Source organism: Bombina bombina, chromosome 1, assembly GCF_027579735.1.
Source record: "Bombina bombina isolate aBomBom1 chromosome 1, aBomBom1.pri, whole genome shotgun sequence".
NCBI lineage: Eukaryota > Metazoa > Chordata > Amphibia > Anura > Bombinatoridae > Bombina > Bombina bombina.
Window position 1 is genome coordinate 480,583,210 of NC_069499.1, and position 22,602 is coordinate 480,605,811.

The window sequence follows — 22,602 nt, forward strand, 5'->3', positions numbered from 1 at the left end:
AGTCAAGGACCAGAAAGAGTTCTCTAACTTTGGCTGCTAGATTACGTTTATTTAAAAACCCCGCTTGATCCTTATTGATAAGGACCCCAATCTCACTCTGTAGTCTTTTAGCTAGGATCGATGATAGCAATTTGTAATCGGAATTAAGTAATGCTATTGGACGATAGGCTTCCTTTTTTAAAGGATCCTTACCTTGTTTTAAAATTAATGCCGTAGTAGATGCAATGAAAGATATAGGAATAGAATTTCTCTCTACATAGAAGTAGTTAAAAAGGTTCTTCAGATGGGGAGTAATAACCGGGGCCAATATCTTATAAAACTCATTAGGCAAGAAATCCGGCCCAGGAGCTTTGTCCAACCGCAACTCTTTAATAGCTTGAAGAATCTCTTGGTCAGATATGGGAGCATTAAGTTTATTTACTGCATCCTCACTTAAAACTGAATATTCCAAACCCTCCCAAAAGCTACTTGAGACCTCCATGTCCGACTCTTTAAAGGAATAAATCCCTTTATAATATGTCGAAAAAATTTCCAATATTTCTTTCGGGTCAATAATCAAAGAATCATGTTCTAGGAGTGAATCAATAGAGGGATTCCCTTGCAAGTTTTTACATAGCTTGGCCAGAAATTTGCCCGCTTTGTCCCCATGGTGATAGAATTTTGCTTTAATTTTTAGATCAGCTTGGGCTGAGATATGGGTCAGTAAAGTATCTCTCTCTCTCTTGGCAGCAGAATATCGTCTCCAATTTACAGTAGTGTGGCGAGATAAATACCTATTATAGGAATTAGTCAAGGCTTTCAATGCCTGGTTTTCTCTAAGATTAGCTTTCCTTCTGAAGTTAACCATATACGCAATAATCTCCCCCCTCATTACAGCTTTACCTGCTTCCCATAGTAAGTTCGGATTATTAACTGAACCCAAGTTTAAGGAAAAAAAATCATTTATTTTATTTGTTAACCAATTTTTGAACTTTTGAACTCTGTACCATTTTATACCCCCAAAAAGGTACAATCACTTGTGTGACTAAAAGGTAGAGGGGGATTGTGGTTCAAGGCTGCCAAACCCTGCAAGCATATATCATTTGTGCACCTCAATTATTTATTTAACACATAACTGGCAGTCACCCAAAATGAATACAACATACATGTTGTACAGCAAAATAATTATGTTCAATCGTTGTTGGTAATATGCAAGAAGCGGGTAAAGCAAAAAAAATACTTAATAACCCATGTATTCAATGATACTGTGTTGCTGGTTCTAAATAGCAAACAAGCACTTAACATTTTAATGTTTATATTTAGAGCATCAAAATGATAAAGCAAATGTTTTAAAGGGACACTGAACCCAATTTTTTTCTTTTGTGATTCAGATAGAGCATGAAATTTTAATCAACGTTCTAATTTACTCCTATTATCAAATTTTCTTCATTCTCTTGGTATCTTTTTTTGAAATGCAAGAATGTAAGTTTAGATGCCAGCCCATTTTTGGTGAACAACCTGGGTTGTTCTTGCTGATTGGTGGATACATTTATCCACCAATAAAAAATGCTGTCCAGAGTGCTGAACAAAAAAAAGCTTAGATGCCTTCTTTTTCAAATAAAGATAGCAAGAGAACAAAGAAAAAATTAATAGTAGTAAATTAGAAAGTTGCTTAAAATTGCATGCTCTATCTGAATCACAAAAGAAAAAAATTGGGTTCAGTATCCCTTTAACTAAAATTACAAATAAAACATTTTGATTTAAACTCTATAAAATAAACAAGAGCTGTTTAAGAACCAGTTTTAAAAAAAATAAAAAATAAAATTGTAACCGTTCCCCAGTTACATACATGGACATTGTGTAACACGCCATAGTGCCATCTATTGGTTCGAAAGTTCCTTGAGATGTGTAACAGAGCTCCATCCATTGGTAGAAGGTTCATCACCAAAATGTGTACTGGGGACAGAGATGCATTTGCATATATTTTGCATAGAGTGACAATTCAATGTATGAGTATCTCTTTTTGGAACTGGTTGTTTGGCTGGGTTCTTTCAGGTGGTTCTGTAGCAGTCTTTGGATTTGCTTTTTTAAAACTGCAGTGTGGCTATTGTAATACTGTCTAAAAACTTACACATTAAATGAATGCATATTTGAATGTTATATAATAAATTTATGGAACAGCATTTGTAATATGCTGTCTTGAGTACAAATTTGCCATCATGAGGTACAAAGGTCTTGTCACTGGGGCAGTACCCTTAAAAGAGAGGCAGATTGTTTTGTACCATAGCACTGAGGTCCAATCTAGTGACCAAAGGTACATATTTGCCTTTGAAAGGTACAATCTGCAAGGGTACCAATTTGTACCCATGTTAAAGGGTACAGCGGGTGTACCTTTAAGGGTACTGCCCCAGTGACAAGCTGTTGTACCCCTAAAGGTACAATTTTTGCACATTTTTTGTGACAGTGTAGTTTGATGTCATATCTTCTAGAGTAACTTGAGCTGGTTTACTAAGTCTGTTTTGATCATGCTCAGAAGAGGCAAAATGCAACTTAAGTTCAAAAGATGTCTCCTCTCTTATCTCCCTGAGGGCAGTAGCTAGAATGAGAAATTATAAGTGTTCCTTTTGTAAAAGAACAAGTAAGTTGTTTCCTGTTTTTGTACACAATCTGTTTTTTATTTATGTTTGCTTTGATTTAACATATATTTTTTACTAAATGATTACTGTTTCATCTCTCTTTAAGGGAAGCCTAATGATTCCTGATCCATGCATGACAAAAATGTGTAACTGGATCAGATTTCAGTTAGAAACTTAAAGGGACACAAACACCTTTCGTCAGTCTTCCAATAAATTAGGGTACTATTTGAATGTGATTTTTTTAATGCTTTAGCATCTTGTTTGCTGTAATTGTTTTTCAATAATCAAATTTACTTGCCATTTGCTCTATATGGAGAAGCCAAATGGAAATTGTTATTAGATTCAGCTACACTGTCACAAAAAAATGTGCAAAAATTGTACCTTTAGGGGTACAACAGCTTGTCACTGGGGCAGTACCCTTAAAGGTACACCCGCTGTACCCTTTGACATGGGTACAAATTGGTACCCTTGCAGATTGTACCTTTCAAAGGCAAATATGTACCTTTAAAATGGTGCAAATCTGGCCTTTTAAGGGTACTGCCCCAGTGACAAGACCTTTGTACCTCATGATGGCAAATTTGCACTCAAGACAGCATATTACAAATGCTGTTCCATAAATTTATTATATAACATTCAAGTATGCATTCATTTAATGTGTAAGTTTTTAGACAGTATTACAATAGCCACACTGCAGTTTTAAAAAAGCAAATCCAAAGACTGCTACAGAACCACCTGAAAGAACCCAGCCAAACAACCAGTTCCAAAAAGAGCTACTTAAAGTGTTTTATATCACTCTGTACTAGACTCTAAAAACACCCCATTTCATTAAGGGTGACATGCCACATAAAACATAAATATATAGAAAACATATAGAAAACAACATAACATAATAATAAAATATAACTCTAATGAAAAGAAGGGGGATTTCAGGGAGGGATAAACGATAAAACTCACAACCATACATTGAATTGTCACTCTATGCAAAATATATGCAAATGCATCTCTGTCCCCAGTACACATTTGGGTGATGAACCTTCTACCAATAGATGGAGCTCTGTTACACATGTCAAGGAACTTTCAAACCAATAGATGGCGCTATGGCGTGTTACACAATGTCCATGTATGTAACTGAGGAACGGTTACAATTTTTTTTTTTTTTTAAAAACTGGTTCTTAAACAGCTCTTGTTTATTTTATAGAGTTTAAAACAAAATGTTTTCTTTGTAATTTTAGTTAAAGGGACACTGAACCCAAATTTTTTCTTTTGTGATTCAGATAGAGCATGCAATTTTAAGCAACTTTCTAATTTACTACTTTAATTTTTTTCTTTGTTCTCTTGCTATCTTTATTTGAAAAAGAAGGCATCTAAGCTTTTTTTTTTTTTTGTTGTTGAGCACTCTGGACAGCACTTTTTATTGGTGGATAAATGTATCCACCAATCAGCAAGAACAACCCAGGTTGTTCACCAAAAATGGGCCGGCATCTAAACTTACATTCTTGCATTTCAAAAAAAGATACCAAGAGAATGAAGAAAATTTGATAATAGGAGTAAATTAGAACGTTGCTTAAAATTTCATGCTCTATCTGAATCACAAAAGAAAAAAATTGGGTTCAGTGTCCCTTTAATACATTTGCTTTATCATTTTGATGCTCTAAATATAAACATTAAAATGTTAAGAGCTTGTGTGCTATTTAGAACCAGCAACACAGTATCATTGAATATATGGGTTGTTAAGTATTTTTTGTTGCCTTGCCCACCTCTTGCATATTACCAACAACGATTGAACATAATTATTTTGCTGTACAACATGTATGTTGCATTCATTTTGGGTGACTGCCAGTTATATGTTAAATAAATAATTGAGGTGCACAAATGATATAGACTTGCAGGGTTTGGCAGCCTTGAACCACCCATCCCCTCAACCTTTTAGTCACACACGTGATTGTACCTTTTTGGGGGGATTAAATGGTACAGACATGGACCCTTTGACAGTTGGAAACATATTTGTACCTTATTTACCACTAAATGGTACATATTAGTTACTTAAGGTGTAATTATGATCCATTGAGGGTACAACCACAGCAATTGTACCCTAAGTGTTCACAAACGGACCCCAACCGTACCCTTTTTTCAGATAGTGTAGACACTTTTATTTTGTTAGCAAAAGCTTAATTGTTTGCAGTTCCTTATCTGATTATCTTGTTTGAGGCCAATTTAAGAGCAGCTATGTAGCAGGTTTAGGCTTATAAAGTCTACAGTATACACTAATGGTTCTCAAAAAGGGAAAACCCCACTGTTTTCTGACTTAAAGGGAAATAAAACCCCAAAAATGTCTTTCATGATTCAGATAGAACGGCTTTCCAAATTAATTATATTGCCAAATGTGCTTCATTCTCTTGGTATCCTTTGTTGAAAGAGTAACATGCACTACTGGGAGTTAGCTGAACACATCAGGTAAGCCAATGGCAAGAGACAAATGTGCAGCCACCAATCAGCAGCTAGCTCCCTATAGTGCATTGCTGCTCCTGATCCTACCTAGGTATTCTTTTCAATAAAGTATACCAAGAGAATGAAGCAAATTACATAATAGAAGTAAATAGGAAAGATGTTTGTAATTGCAAACTCTGAATCATGAAACTTTAATACTTTGTGGTACCTTAAAATTAAAGGAAAAGGTAACTAAATAAATAATAAAATAAATAATAAAAGTATGTTGCATGGTTGCTGAATCAGGCACAATTAAACATTTTATAAACAGGTACTAATCCCCAAATCTGGAATTCCAAATCCAAAATTATTCTGAAATACAGACATTTCCATTAAGAAAATCTTCCTCACCAGTCCCAATCTTCTCTGCCTGTGTCTTTGGTTGGTTTCTAGTCTATATTTATTTAAAACCACATTGCTGTTCTGATTACAGTACTGTACTATGTATATAATAGTAATACAAATGATATAAAACTACCTTTAGGTTACATATATAAACTGTATTATGACATAAATACTGCCTAAATGACATAAGATGTTGTTGTTTACACCTACTCCCATCTCCTCAGCAAACTGTCCCATTTTACAGATACAAATATTAAAAAAAACAGTTCTTGTGCTGATGTTGCAGTTTGGAACAGGTGAGCAGCACTGGCAGTCTGGCAGTTTGTGTGATTTCGTTAACTGACTTGTGGCAAAGGTGTCATCCTGTATCAGTGCCATGTTCAAAGTCACTGAGCTCTTCAGTACAACCTATTGAACTGCCAATGCATGTCTATAGAGATGTATGCACCTTTTAGTAATAGGTGTGGCTGAAACACCTGACCTCAATAATAAGTAGGGGGGGTCAAAATACTTGTGGCCAAATAATGTTTATTTGTAACACAACAGGGCTTGTTACCAACAAGACGCTAAAAGGGGCATAAAAGTGCAAAAAGTAAATGTTCTAATTAATGTAGTAATGCGGGTATATAACTGTGTGTTTAACCCCTGCAAAGGGATTAAACACATAGTTAAAGTCAGCTCCAGAGTATCCCTACTGGGAGCAAGGTGAACATATCTGGTGAGCCAATGACAAGAGACCTACATGTGTAGCCACCAATCGCCAGTTATCTACCAATAGTGCATTGCTGCTGAGGATATGTACATGTGCTTTTCAACAAACGATTTCAAGAAAACAAAAAAAAATAATTAAAAAGTGTCCCCTTTAAGAAATAGATCTAGTAATGAAATCTCCAAATGCTTATTAAAGTACCGGTATATACATTTTCAACTATATTTATAAAGGTTGTCATTTATATATTTCAAAGACAAGGAAACGTTTAAAGAAACAAAGGAATAATCTAGTCTGTAACTCTAAACATATTTGCTTTCATTCAAAAATATTATAAAATATATTACTATATAAAAGGGACAGTTTACAATAGATTTTTTATTGTTTTAAAAGATAGACAATCCCTTTATTACCCATTACCCAGTTTTGCACAACCAACACAGTTATTTTAATATACTTTTTACCTCTGTGATTACCTTGTATCTAAGCATCTTCTGACAGCCCCCTGATCACATGTAGTTTTATTTATTGTCTATTGACTTGCAGTTGCTACTGTGTTGTGCTAAATCTTAAATAACTCCCCAGACGTGAGCACATAGTTATCTATATGGCCCACATGAACTAGCAGTTTCCTGTTGTGAAAAGCAAATTAAAAAGCATGTGATAAGAGGCTGTCTATAGTGGCTTAGAAACAGGCAGAAATTTAGAGGTTTAAATGTTATAAAGTATATTAATATATCAATGTTGGTTGTACAAAGCTGCGGAATGGGTAGTAAAGGCTTTATTTATCTTTTTGAACAATAACAATTTTAGTGTAGACTGTCCCTTTAAATAACTGTTTCCCATTGTCATCTCCTTATTACTCACTGATCTTGAGCAGATGCATGTGTGCAGTATAAATTAATAATCTAGTGATAGCATCAGCAGACAGGGTGCACTTCAATAAAATGTGCCTAGAACACATCTGTGCATTTATTGCTTGATAAACTTCCCTCACTTTTTCTGACCATGTCTGTGAAAAGTTGAACTAAAGCCTTTTACTTTGATTAAGATCTTGCCTTGTAAGGTATACACAGACTAATGTGTGTGTGCAGATCCACCTGCCCGTGGTTAATTCCTGTAAATAAACAGTTTCACTGTGTGACTTTAAACCTCTCACCTAAGGGAAACAGAACAAACCAAAATGCAAAATGCAGCACAAAAACACAAAGGGTGGAGTGCTAAATAAGTGGTTTTTGTATTGAACAGAATTGTTGTTTCCGTTCTATGTTGTTATAATTTTTATCAAGTGGTTTGCTTTGCATAGCTGCATTGGTCCTAATTATAAAGTTATTAACTTGAAGCACAAGTTTACTTTTAATCTGCAACACAAGAAAAATGTCAGCAGCCTGTGCAAAAGAGTAAATAATCTAAGTCTAAAAATAGTTGCCACATGAACCAAATTTCAGAGAGTCAAATTTTAGGGGGGTGTCTTAGCACCCCAGCTTTGCCAAGCTTTTAAAGTTATTTTTAAAAGGGACTTTATATATAATATATTTATTTATATATATATATATATATATTTATTTATTGGCCCAGAAAGTGCAAGCTGTTTAAAATTGAATATTAAAGTACAGTACAGTACATGTAACAAAAACTGTTAGATATTAGTCCTCTAGGATGAAACAAAAATAAATAGTAGATTACACTGTGCCTTTAACCAGAGTCACAGCACAGAGCCTGCAGTTGCACAGACATATCCAGGCTATGGGTATGGTTATTGTGTGCATGATGTAATTAAAGACGTTGCCAAGCTCATGTTTGTTTGTTGAATTAGTCAACTAGTACAATTGCCAGATTTGAATTTACTCTGAAAAAGACAGCCCATACAGTTTTTCTTGAAACTTTGGCAGACTGGAGGTGCAGTAGTTGAGTGTAAAGTTTAGACGAGGGCTCACATCCAACATCAAACTGGAAAGCTTAGCTCAGTAAGAGTTAGAGGGGGTGTGAAGTTCTGATTTGCTGTCTGGGAATACTGAGCTATGGAAATGAAAATGCTAGGAATTGCCAAACTGGGCGTCCAATGATTACAAAGCGGGAGCAAGCACATACACATAGCAGAACATTTCCATTTCAAGCTATCTACTGTTATTTCAGGCTACGTGCTGTTTAGGATTCCCCTTAAGCTTCACATCCAAAGCTAGCATTTGTTACTATAACAAATAACATAGATTAATAGAAATATAATTTATAATTTGTTCAAATTACATTCCAATTGTGATGCATTCAGAGCAAAGATTAACTTTACCCCTACTTTTTTCAATATTTAAACAACTCTTATACACCTAGATTACAAGTTTTGCGTTACGGCTTTTAACGCTGAAAAATGACAATTCCAGTGTAATGGCCAGTAACGCATATTACGAGTCATGTCGGTATTGCTGTACCGCAAGCATTTTAGCCTGTAACACAACATCCATTCTGCACTCAAAAAAATGACGTTTTTGGGTGTGATTTCCATAGCGACGGTATTACAGGTTGTGCGGTCCGGCTAAAAAGCTTGCATTACAGCCTATACCATCACAATCCATACCGCCATCCAGGGGTCAAGTCGAGCGGGAACGCATGGGAATGAAGTTCCTACACTATTTTTGCAGGGGGAACTAAGTTCCCCCTGGGCAGAGAACAGATATGGTTCAGTAAACACTGCTGCTGCTGGTGGGTGGAACTGGAGCTCAGTCTTAGTCTCAGCACTAGAGGGAGATCCTCTAGTAATGGGCAGTAACACTTCCTACAATACACTAAATGCAAGCCTGTCAGTGGTCCTGCTGTGTGATCAAATTGTGCTTACATTTCTGTGCGGCTTATGTGGGTAATTTTGCTACCCTCAGCAGAAATAGGACTATTGCACCTTAAGAGGGTGAGACTCTATGACAGGAGGAGTCGCAGGTCACAAGGCAACCATTCAACCCTCCATTGGTTTTAATTTGCTTACATTGACCAAAATGTATAGATTATATACATATAAATACAGCGTGTGTGTGTGTATAAAACAATATTAATTGTTTGGGGGGTGGAAGTCTTGGTAAGTTCCCACACTTTGTTTTGTAGGACTTGCCACCATCTGAGAGCAGTAGTTATGAATTTTGTGTAACAAAAATGTTTCACAAAACTCATAACTAAACTGTTACAAAGTACACTAACACTTATAAAACTACCTATTAACCCCTAAACCACCACCCTCCGAAATTGTAAACACTATATTAAACTTATTTACCCCTAATCTGCCGCCCACCCACATCTTGATTATTAAATAAACCTAATAACCCCTAATCCGCCCCCCCCCCTGACATTGCTGACACTATAATAAAGCTATTAACCCCTAATCCGCCGCTCCCCAACATCACCGCCACTATAATAAAGCTATTAACCCCTAAACCTCCGGCCTCCCACATCGCTGCCACTATAATAAAGTTATTAACCCCTAAACATCCGGCCTCTCACATCGGGGCCACTATAATAAACCTATTAACCCCTAAACCGCCAACCCCCACATCGCAAAACACTAAATGAAACTATTAAAACCTAAACCTTATACCACCTAACTTTAAATTACAATATAACTATCTTAAAATAAATAAAAACTTACCTGTGAAATAAAAAAAAACTAACATTAAACTATAAATTAACCTAACATTACTATTCTAATAAAATAAAAAAAATACTACCAATTAAAAACCTAAATTACACATTTAAAAAAACCTAACACTACGAAAAAAAAATCTAAAATTACAAAAAATAATAAGCCTTAAATTGCGAAAAATAAAAAACACTAAGCTTGCAAAAAATAAAAAATGAAATTATCAAAAATAAAAACAATTATACCTAATCTAATACCCCTATAAAAATAAAAAAGCCCCACAAAATAAAAACACCCCCTAGCCTACAATAAGCTACCAAAAGCCCTTAAAAGGGCCTTTTGTAGAGCATTGGCCTAAGTTAAAAAGCTCTTTTACCTATAAAAAAATACAAAGTTCCCCCAACAGTAAAACCCACCACCCAACCAACCCCCCAAAATAAAAAAACACTAACTCTAAAAAAAAAACTAAGCTACCCATTGCCCCTAAAGGGGCATTTGTATGGGCATTGCCCTTAAAAGGGCAATCAGCTCTTTTTAAAAAAGCCCAAAGCCCTAATCTAAAGAAAAACCCACCCACAAAATCGGCTATCTTGCATTCAACTTTAGTGTACGGGGGTGACTGTATGAAGGGGACGCTCCGTGCAGGATGTCTTCGGCTTCCAGGATGGCACCGCTCCGCGCTGCCGGGATGAAGATAGAAGACGCCCCCGAGATGGATGAAGATATCGCCGCCTGGATGAAGACTTCTCGCCGCCTGGATGGAGATGGATGTCCGTACTTCAGGAACCGTGAGTAGATATTCTGGGGTTAGTGTTAGTTTTTTTTTTTTTTCATTTTTTTGGGTGGGTTTTTTTTTAGATTAGGGCTCTGGGCTTTTTTAAAAGAGCTGAATGGCCTTTTAAGTGCAATGAAAAAGAGCTGAATGCCCTTTTAAGTGCAATGAAAAAGAGCTGAATGCCCTTTTAAGGGCAATGAAAAAGAGCTGAATGCCCTTTTAAGGGCAATTCCCATACAAATGACCCTTTAGGGGCAATGAGTAGCTTAGGTTTTTTTTAGAGTTAGTTTTTATTTTTATTTTGGGGGGTTGGTTGGGTGGTGGGTTTTACTGTTGGGGGGATTTTGTATTTTTTTACAGGTAAAAAAGCTGTTTAACTTAGGGCAATGCCCTACAAAAGGCCCTTTTAAGGGCTGTTGGTAGTTTATTGTAGGCTTTTATTTTGGGGGGGCTTTTTTTATTTTTATAGGGTATTAGATTAGGTGTAATAGTTTTTATTTTTGATAATTTTGTTTATTATTTGTTGTAAGCTTAGTGATTTTTATTTTTCATAATTTAGTGTTTATTATTTTTTGTAATTTTAGATTTTTTTATTTTCTTCGTAGTGTTAGGTTTTTTTAAATTTGTAATTTAGATTTTTTAATTGGTATTTTTTTTTAAATGTTATTAGAATAGTTATGTTAGGTTAATTTATAGTTTAAACTTAGTTTTGTTTATTTTACAGGTAAGTTTTTATTTATTTTAAGACAGTAATATTGTAATTTTAATTTAAAGTTAGGGGGTGTTAGGTTTAGAGGTTAATAATTTAATTTAGTGTTTTGGGATATGGGGGCTGGTGTTTAGGGGTTAATAGGTTTATCTAGAGGCGGCGATGTGGGAAGCCGAAGGTTTAGGGGTTAATAGCTTTATTATAGTTTTGGGGAGTGGCGGATTAGGGGTTAATAACTTTATTATAGTGGCAGCCTTGTTGGGAAGCGGCGGATTAGGGGTTAATAGCTTTTATTAGTGTTGGCGATGTCAGGAGCGGCAGATTAGGGGTTAACAACTTTATTTTGGTGTTGGTGATGTCGGGGGGGGCGGCGCATAAGGGATGTTTACACTTGGGGTTTATGTTAGGGTTTAAGTTTAAGTTTAAACTTAACTTTTTTTCCCCATAAACATCAATGGGGTTGTGTTACAGAGATTTTTCATTCCGCGATCGCAGGTGTTTTTTTATAACACTCTCTTTCCATTGATGTCTATTGGGGAAAGCATGCACGAGCACATCAGCCCTTGGCTTTTGTGTGGTATGGAGCTTAACACCACCATATCGCACGTAGAAAGAGGCTTTTCAGTAAATCGCAATGGCAGCGCTATGGAGAGTGAAATAACGCAACTTTTTTGTTATTAGTTTTGCACCCTGTTTAGTGCAAAACTCATAATCTACCCGATAATTTTTAAAAATACATGTGCAAATTATTCCCAGGCTAATGTCCATAAAGCAGTGGGTGCTGCCATATTGAAACTTGGGTTACCTTTTCTGCTGAGGCCAATTAGGAATGGTTATAAATGGCTTACTAGATTGTGCAACCAATGACTGTGTGGAATATAGCACTTCCATGTTTAACATGAATGGGTAAAGCCCACAATATTCAGCATTAAAGGAGAACAAAATAAATAAAGTATAATGCAAAGTTGTTTTATTACATGTAATTAAACAATTTATATTAATATCTTGAAGTGTTTAATGTCCCTTTAATTTATTTAAAATATTTTAAGTTGGCTGATGTATTATTATAAAGTATCATACCACAAATGTCTTCTAATGACAAGGTTTTAACTGCCCTTTGAAATCAAATGAAAGCTAATACAGCAATTAATTAGAACTGCTTATTTGTAACTAATCTAAAGCTGATTTTGAAGTTTAAGTAGCCAGAACATTTAAAAATCTAAAAAGGAATAAGTAGTGTCCACTCTATCAGTGGTTTTGATGGAGAGACCCTGAATCCAGAAGACTCAATAGATCCGGAAGCACAACATTAATAAAAGTTGAAACGCAAATGGTTATGTCTTCTGTCAAGAATAAAGATGTATCAGGGTATTTGGATAACAGAACATAAGATAGAACGAAACTATACAGCAATGGGTATGTGAAAGTAGGTCTGGAAAAGGATTTCCTTGAGGTGTTGTGAGGTGCTAGTGAGGTTGTAAGAGTAGGGGAATCGTGGTGAAGAATTAAAATATTGGTGAAAGGAATAGGGTAGAGGTAACTAAAGTGTTTTGATTATTTAGGGAGAGGATGTAATTAGGGTTGGGATTATTAAAGGATAAGGGTTGAACATGTCTAAGTAAAGGGACACTCAAGTCAAAATTAAACTTTTATGATTCAGATAGAGCAGTCAATTTTAAACAATTTTCCAATTTACTTCCATTAACAAAATGTGCACAGTCTTTTTATATTTACCCTTTCTGAGTTACCAGCACCTACTGAGCATGTGCAAGAATTCACAGAATATATGTATATGCATTTGTGATTGGCTGATGGCTGTCACATGATACAGGAGGAGTGGAAATAGACATTACTGAAACCTGTCAGAAAACAAATCTACTACTCATTTGAAATTCAGAATAAGGGCTATTGCATTGTCTTGTTATCATGCATTTGACTTGTATTTACTGGTAAGTTCACATTATACCGCACAAGTTTACTTCTAATATTGCAGGCCCACTGTGACAAACGTGTTATTAAAATATAATACTTTAGTGAAGTGTAATTGCTATATTAGAACTAAACATGCTCAGTACAGTGTATACAAATACAATGTTAAAAAAGATGTCTACTTTTGGAAACACATTTTACATAGTGCAAAGTTTAAAAAAGGTACTATTGAACAGCAAAAAAGCCACATCTATTGTCTTCTATTGAATATTAATATCCTGTACTCAAAATTTTGTTCCTAAAATGAAAAGAACACGCAAAAAGATTAAAACACATTTGTTTAAATAACAAAAAGCTAGATTACGAGTGGAGCAGCGGTAATTACCGCTCCCACTCACACGCTAACACTGCTTGACTTCTCCTATTTGCGGTAGTCAGGTAGTGCTCGTATTACAGAACAAGTGAGGGGAGGTATAGGAGTGCCACCAAAATAGGGGCTTAAGTGTGCTATAGAGAGGATACTCAGGCAAATATAGCCAGTACTAGGGTATGTTCAATATGGCTGAATGGAAATAAGTGCAAATCTCCAGTAGGACAAAGTGGAGATGAATGCATAAAGGGTTACTGTATACATATGGGTATAAATGCAAAGTGTCATCATGCTATAATGTATATAAGAAACAATATTAAATGGTTATAAAGAACTAATTAAATCCAGCATAAAAACTGATTCATATAAAACTATTTTAATCCAACATAAAAACAAAAATAAAAATAAAAGTATAGCAAGAAGCAATATAAAAAAGAACAATAAATATTAATCTGAGCTCAGATGTACATAATGGACCTCACAGGGCCCTAAGAACCAAATAAGGATATATGGAGGGGACGTCCCATGAAAAAGAAAACAACACATGTCCCAGAATAAAATGAGAACAATTTTTTTAGGAATTAAACAAAGTAGTCTGGACGCTGTCTCACCCTGGGCCTTTCAGAATAGACTAAGATCTCTCTACTTAGTCAATAGATAAATAAAAAATTCAGATATATGAAGGGCGCTTGGGAGCTGAGGGGTATGGTATATTTTATCTATAACTTTGGTAAAAATGTTGTAGATGAGTTATTATGCTACCATGTATCAATATATAGGTGCATATAAACCTTGTATATATAGAGAGAAAACAATTTGTATAATAAATCCAACTACTGAGTATGAGTAATAGATAGAATTTAATCAATATAAAAATACAAATAAATCTTGAGTTCAATAAAAAATTATGTTGTGGCCACAACTATTAAAATAAGCTAGTAATAAAACGATATAGACACTGTTCAGTACTGATTCTCCTAATTGAATAGAATAATATTAAACTCTATTCAGATTTTTCAATATGCTCATAACAAATTCTGTGAAAATATGAATAACACTAGTAGTGAAGATATATAGGTAGGGTGAAACTTAATGTTGAAGATAACACTTGATAGTGAAGATTTAAAAGTCTCTTAGAACAAAACGGCCGTGTGTTTCCTTTGTGATTTAGGTGATTGTATCAATACATCTTAAGTCTCTTTTAAACACTGATACAAATAAAGATAATATGCAAAACTGGCTGTTCGCCAGTGCTTTGCTGTGACTGAAGTGTTGCAGTGCAGTCTGTCTCCAAATTTAGTTGTAACACATTTCAAAAACTGTGTGAAATATATATGAATGCTGATTTTATCCGTTTTCCGTGTGAAGAAAGAATGGTCGTTAATGCAGCTTAACGCTATGTTATAGCTTGTTCCAAATTTATGTGAATGATTAGATTGATGCAGATTTTTATCCGTTCTTGCGTTTACAATATGTCAGATGTTTGTGCAACTTATCGCTGCGTGAAAGAGTGGTTGTATTCAAAGTTAGTGGTTGCTGTATTCAGAGTAGGTACATCGAGTGTTGATAAAAGTTAATTACTTAAATTCTTTGTGAGCTTGTAACTTTAATGCGGTGTTATGGCTTTATGACAGTGTAATAGTAGCAATTTGAACAAGCCTTTAATTTTGTGTTGTAACTCAGAAACAGCAATTGCCTCAAAAATAGGTTTGTAACATAAAAGAAGCTTGATGAATTAGTTGTTAGTGCTTCATATAATGTTTTAATATTTGCCCAATAAGTGTCAGTTTATTGACTTCATAAACTGTATAATACTTTCAGGGCAATTGTAAACGCAAACAGTTCAAATTAAGCAATAACGTAAATTATTGTATTCCTTGATTAGGTAGGTATAGTTCATCAAGTTATGTGAAAATAACGAATAATAATGGATTAAATAGTTCTGACCTGAGAACCCAGGAGTTTGATACTTGTGTCCGTTTGCTATGAACAGCAGCGTGGTACTCACAGGGAGAGCGGTTGTTGGCTGCAGCTGATGACGTCACCGCTACTCGTTGTGCTGTGTCTGAAGCGGCTTGCAAATCCTGTTACCTTGTAACTGCTTCAGGATGAGATGTCGAGTCAGTTTGATTTCCTTGCAATAGGTGAAATCTTCCAGTATTGGATTAAAGTAGAAGAGCTGCTAAATGTAGGAATGAAAATAAGAGATGTTATCAGTAACTTTTAGGAACTCTTTAGATAGAAATTAGAGAGGCTGTTAGAGAGTGTGGAAAACTCTCAGAGACACGCTTGAGCTGTGAATCCTTTCTCAATTAACCAGCAATGAGTGCTGGGGGAAGTGCTTGATATAGGAAGCACTTAAAGGGACAGACCATTAGTAAGCAGTAACCCTGACAGAGCCCCCCACAAAAAGAACCACAGCGAGGTTCAAGGCCTGGGACGATCAGGGTTACGTCTATGGAAGAGAGAGATCAGACGTGGAGCAGATATGTTCGAGGTAGGCTCCCAGGAATCATCTTCATGTCCAAATCCTTTCCAATGAACCAAATAGAAAAGATTCCCATGACGGAGTCTAGAATCCAGAATGCTATGAACCTCATACTGCATATCAAGGGTAGCAGAAGGTATTGGGTCTGCTGATGTAACATTTGATATGGGTAGGTTTCAAGGTTTGACAAGAGACACATGGAAAGTCGGATGTATCTTGAAAGTTGATGGTAGTTGGAGTGTAACTGTTGTTGGACCATTTACCCTGATGATAGGGTAAAGACCCAAAAAGAGTTTACCTAATTTACTACAAGGATAGGGTATCTTGAGGTTCTTAGTGGAGAGCCATACTTGTTGTCCTACGGAATATTGAGGACTAGGTCTGTGGCGAAGATCGTAGAACCTGCGTTGTGATGCTTGTGCCTGAAGAATATGTTCACGAATCGAAGAAAAGTTGGCAGAAATGTCGTTAACTAGATCATTCACCTGAGGACATGGGGTATCAATCTTCGGAAGTAGAGTGAAATTTGGATGCAAACCATAATTTACAAAAAATGGTGATGTGCCAGTTGTGGAACTCTTATTATTATTATAGGCGAATTCTGCTAGGGGCAAGTAGGAGGCCCATGAATCTTGTTGGTGAGAGCAGAAGCATCGTAGGTATTGTTCGAGCCACTGGTTCACCCTCTCCATCTGCCCATTCGTTTGAGGATGGTAGGCAGTGGTGAGTTTTTGTTCTATATGCAGAGCAGCACACAAATTCCTCCAGAACTTAGAAGTGAATTGGGTTCCACGGTCACTAAGGATGGTTTTAGGAATTCCATGCAATCTTACAATGTTTTGAATGAACAATTCACTTGTGATCTTGGAAGTGGGTAGGGAGGCAATCGGTGTGAAATGTGCCATCTTTGAGAATAAATCGGTGACAACCATTATAGTGGTGTAATTGTTTGAGACAGGTAAGCCCACGATAAAGTCCAGAGATACCGCCTCCCATGGTACTTGTGGTACAGGTAAAGGCTGTAAAAGACCTGCAGGAAGTTGTTTAGAAGGTTTGGAGGTTGCACATATAACGCATTTAGATATATATTCTTTGAGATCGAGGTTAAGAGTAGGCCACCAAAAAGAACGCTTTAGTAAATCCAAAGTTTTATCCCTTCCCATGTGTCCAGCAAGGGGGGACTCATGAACTGTTTTCAAGATTGAAGATCTAAGATTTGGAGGTATGTATAGCTTCCCGTCCTTGTAGAGTAAGCCGTCAGAATTGTGGGTAAGATCTGTATGAGGTACTGATGGGTCAATAGCAATAGCATCTTTTATCACTGTAGTTAGACTTGTTATAACACCAATGATAGAGTCCTTAGGGACAACAGTAGTAGGAATGCATGGTATTATAGGTTTAGGACCTTGTCTAGAGAGGGCGTCAGCCTTGCCATTTTTTGTACCAGGCCTGTAGGTAATGATGTAATGGAAACGAGAAAAGTAAAGACTCCAGCGTAATTGTCTGGAGGATAGGGTTCGATTGGACTGAAGATATTGCAGATTTTTGTGGTCAGTATATATGACAGTTGGTTGTGTTGCGCCCTCAAGCAAGTGCCTCCAGTGATTGAAGGAACACTTTATTGCAAGTAATTCTTTCTCGCCAACTGGATAATTTAACTCTGCTGGTTGCATCAATCTGGAGAAAAATGCGACCGGGTGTAAGGGATCTTTGAATGATTTCCGTTGAGAGAGGATTGCCCCTATTGCGAACTCAGAAGCGTCAACTTCCAGGATGAATTGCTTTTCTAAATCCGGGTATTGGAGAATGGGTGCTGTAGTGAATTTATTTTTTAAAAGATCAAATACCTGTTGAGTATGGCTTGTCCACCTGAAAGGATGATTCAATTTGGTGAGCTCAGTAAGAGGTTTGGTAATAGCAGCAAATCCAGGAATGAATTTCCTATAATAATTTGAGAAGCCAAGGAAACGTTGAACATCTTTCTTACATTGAGGAGTTGGCCAGTTATGGATAGCCTGAACCTTGTCATCTTGCATCTTGATTCCATCAGGAGAGATGTTATAACCCAGGAAAGAGATATTATTTGATTCAAATATACATTTTTCTAGTTTAGCGTATAGGTTATTTTTTCGTAACCTAGTGAGAACCTCTCTAACATGTATTCTATGTTGATCTAGATTTTGTGAGTAAACTAGAATATCGTCCAAATAGACAACAACATATACATCCAAAATATCTCTGAAAAGATCATTGATTAAGCATTGGAATGTTGCTGGGGCATTGCACAGACCGAATGGCATCACTGTATATTCGAATAGCCCATATCTAGTCCGAAAAGCAGTGAGCCATTCGTCGCCAGCTCTCATTCGTATAAGATTATAGGCACCTCGAAGATCCAATTTCGTGAAAATTGAGGCCCCCCGTAATCTTTCAATTAATTCAGGGATCAAAGGTAGGGGATACCTGTTTTTACTGGTACGCCTGTTCAATTCCCTGTAATCGATAATTGGTCTTAACGTGCCATCTTTATTGGTGACAAAAAATATGCCTGCACCTGCAGGAGAGGTACTAGGTCTTATAAAACCTTTTCTAAGGTTCTCATCGATATAATTTTTAAGGTGTTCTAATTCTGGTTTTGAAAGGGGGTAGATATGTCCGTAGGGAATTGAAACTCCTGGGAGTAAATCAATGGGACAATCATAATCCCTATGAGGGGGCAAACATTCAGCTTCTTTTTTATTAAAAACATCTGAGAAGTCTGCATATTGTTTAGGTAAAATATTATCCTCAACCTGTAGCATAATTATATCTGATGATCAGGGATCAAAGGTAGGGGATACCTGTTTTTACTGGTACGCCTGTTCAATTCCCTGTAATCGATAATTGGTCTTAACGTGCCATCTTTATTGGTGACAAAAAATATGCCTGCACCTGCAGGAGAGGTACTAGGTCTTATAAAACCTTTTCTAAGGTTCTCATCGATATAATTTTTAAGGTGTTCTAATTCTGGTTTTGAAAGGGGGTAGATATGTCCGTAGGGAATTGAAACTCCTGGGAGTAAATCAATGGGACAATCATAATCCCTATGAGGGGGCAAACATTCAGCTTCTTTTTTATTAAAAACATCTGAGAAGTCTGCATATTGTTTAGGTAAAATATTATCCTCAACCTGTAGCATAATTATATCTGATGATGTCTTACTATTTTGAGTGAGATGAGGGAAAGATAAACTGAGGTCATTCCAGTTTATAGTTGGTTTGTGTTTACAAAACCAATTTACACCAAGGATTACATTAAACATTGGTGAAGATATGACATCAAAAGTGAGTGTTTCTGTGATGTGTGTGCAAGATGTTACCTGTAATGGTGTAGTCTGGTGTGTGACAGGACCTGATTTTAAAAAAGAGCCATCAATGACCTTCACAGAGACCGGAGTTCTCTTACACACCAGAGGTATTTTATTCTGTTTCACAAAAGAAAAATCAACAAAATTTCTACATGAGCCGGTGTCCAGGATAGCTTCAGTTGTTATCCTGATTTGATCCCACTGTAGAATAATAGGGATAGTTAGATATGAGGGTTTAATGGTTTTCATCAGCAGGGATTCAGAGATGTTAGGCAACCTACCCTTCTTATTCTTAGCGAGAACTGGGCAGTCCTTTACTTCATGTGTGGGGCAGGCACAATACATGCACAGACTATGCAACTTCCTCCTAGTCTTTTCCTGAGAGGAGAGGGGACCCTTCATAAAGCCTATGTCCATAGGTTGCGGCGATTCCTTAGTTTGATAAACGGGAGTGGAGAGAAAGCTTCTTGTACCGCTAGCCTTTTCAGAGCGGCGTTCCCTAAGCCGTCTATCTATGTTAATAGTGAGGGAAAAGAAATCTTCCAATGAATCTGGAATACCTGTACGTGAGAGTTCATCCTTTATATCCTCAGACAACCCTAAACGATATTGAGTTTTAAGTGAGACCTCATTCCATCCGGAATCGTGGGCAGAAATTTTAAATTGTGTGATGTAAGACCCCACAGGGTTCTTTCTTTGTTTTAAAGATCTAAGTATGTTTTCAGCTGTGACCTTTTTGAAAGGGTCATCATATAATGCTGACATTTGATCAAAGAACTCATCAAGGGATCCCAGTATTGCATCATCATTTTCAAAAAAAGAGTCAGCCCAAGCCCTAGGCTCCCCCCTCAGATATGATATCACAGTGAGCACTCTTGACCTTTCAGTGGGATAAGTGCGTGGCTTCAATTGAAAAAGCAACATGCAGGAGTTTTTAAACTCTCTGAATCTTGAACGGTCACCAGAGAATTTTTCTGGGGGGGAGACCATGGGTTCAGGGATAGAATCTGTACTTGCAGGTTTAGGTGCCAGAGTCTCTCTTAAGCAGGCCTTCAAAGCCTGATTTTCCACTTGTAATTCATGGAAAGAACCTGATAGAGCTTCTAATCTGTCTGACAGGACTTGAACTTTATCACTTAAAAGATCTTGTTCCATAATTGCTGTTGAGTAAATATGTTTGGTATAGGATAATTCTGTGTACACAAACACTAAATCCTTGCTTCCTTATGGCTGGTTAATTCTGTAATAGTAGCAATTTGAACAAGCCTTTAATTTTGTGTTGTAACTCAGAAACAGCAATTGCCTCAAAAATAGGTTTGTAACATAAAAGAAGCTTGATGAATTAGTTGTTAGTGCTTCATATAATGTTTTAATATTTGCCCAATAAGTGTCAGTTTATTGACTTCATAAACTGTATAATACTTTCAGGGCAATTGTAAACGCAAACAGTTCAAATTAAGCAATAACGTAAATTATTGTATTCCTTGATTAGGTAGGTATAGTTCATCAAGTTATGTGAAAATAACGAATAATAATGGATTAAATAGTTCTGACCTGAGAACCCAGGAGTTTGATACTTGTGTCCGTTTGCTATGAACAGCAGCGTGGTACTCACAGGGAGAGCGGTTGTTGGCTGCAGCTGATGACGTCACCGCTACTCGTTGTGCTGTGTCTGAAGCGGCTTGCAAATCCTGTTACCTTGTAACTGCTTCAGGATGAGATGTCGAGTCAGTTTGATTTCCTTGCAATAGGTGAAATCTTCCAGTATTGGATTAAAGTAGAAGAGCTGCTAAATGTAGGAATGAAAATAAGAGATGTTATCAGTAACTTTTAGGAACTCTTTAGATAGAAATTAGAGAGGCTGTTAGAGAGTGTTGAAAACTCCCAGAGACACGCTTGAGCTGTGAATCCTTTCTCAATTAACCAGCAATGAGTGCTGGGGGAAGTGCTTGATATAGGAAGCACTTAAAGGGACAGACCATTAGTAAGCAGTAACCCTGACAGACAGACTTACCTGGCTGTGCTCCCTGGCCGGCATTGTCCTTGCACGGCGGAAGTACTCGCAGCCGCTTCACTGTCTGATGTAGCCCAGTCTTTTCTCCGCTTCTTCCGTATGGTATCTTCCGTTTGGCTTGTCAAACTTTAGCTTTGTAAGTCGCTGTTGTTCTGAATCCTCCTGCAGTCTTACAGCAATTGGGTAGAATGGGTGACGAGTGCAATAAATCCACAGATTACTTCTACGCGTTTCAGCACTAGAAGTGCCTTTATCAAGATAGTTTCTGTGGATTAGGTCTCTCCTTTTTAAATGTTGCTCATGCCCGTATGTAAGACCCGTATATAGATGTTAGGTCTTAAAGGTAGTTCTCTATCGTTGTAGTTTAATCTTGTATTCAATTCTAGTGAACACATTTTAATTGCTTAATTTCGTTAATACCGTCCATATAAGACAGTTTGCATTGCTTCTAACAGAAAAGCCGTATAGTTACGTGTGCAGCTGGAATGGAGGGATGGAATATCTTTACCCCTCTGCACACGTAACTATACGGCTTTTCTGTTAGAAGCAATGCAAACTGTCTTATATGGACGGTATTAACGAAAGGCACTTTGGAAAACCGGAAAGCTTAGGAACTGCCATTTCATCTGCTGTGTGTTCCTGGAAATAAGATACGGTTCATAACAGCTTCCTTGACAGGAGAATTTAACATACTGTGCAATACTGTTTGTCATATTTTTATATCCTGTTCATATCTAAAGTTGCAACTTAACTTTGGTATAATTTGGACCTTGGAGTGGGGGACCTGACATAGATCCTAATTATTTATTTTCATGACACCAGATACTAGGATAAATAGTGGTGCCCTCTGAAAAGGTGTTGTTAGGTACCCTCCGGTCCAAACTTACCACTTAGAGCATGCTCTGTTTATGTATTTATTATTTTATTACCTAAATGCAATTTTGGTTGATTTATCTGAATTTGCTAATTCTATGACATTACTGTGTTCTATTCACTCAATATAGAGGTGTGTCACACAAACATAGATCCTCATGGTTATCTAAGTTGGCTGATTTGTGCAATTTATTGCATGCCAACCTCTGGTGGAGGTGTTGTTTGTGGTTTAGGTTATTCTGTACATAAATAGGCTAAGGTCACTGACTTCAGTCTCAAGATACCAAGCATACGCATCCCATGTATTATTTTGATACAGCTTC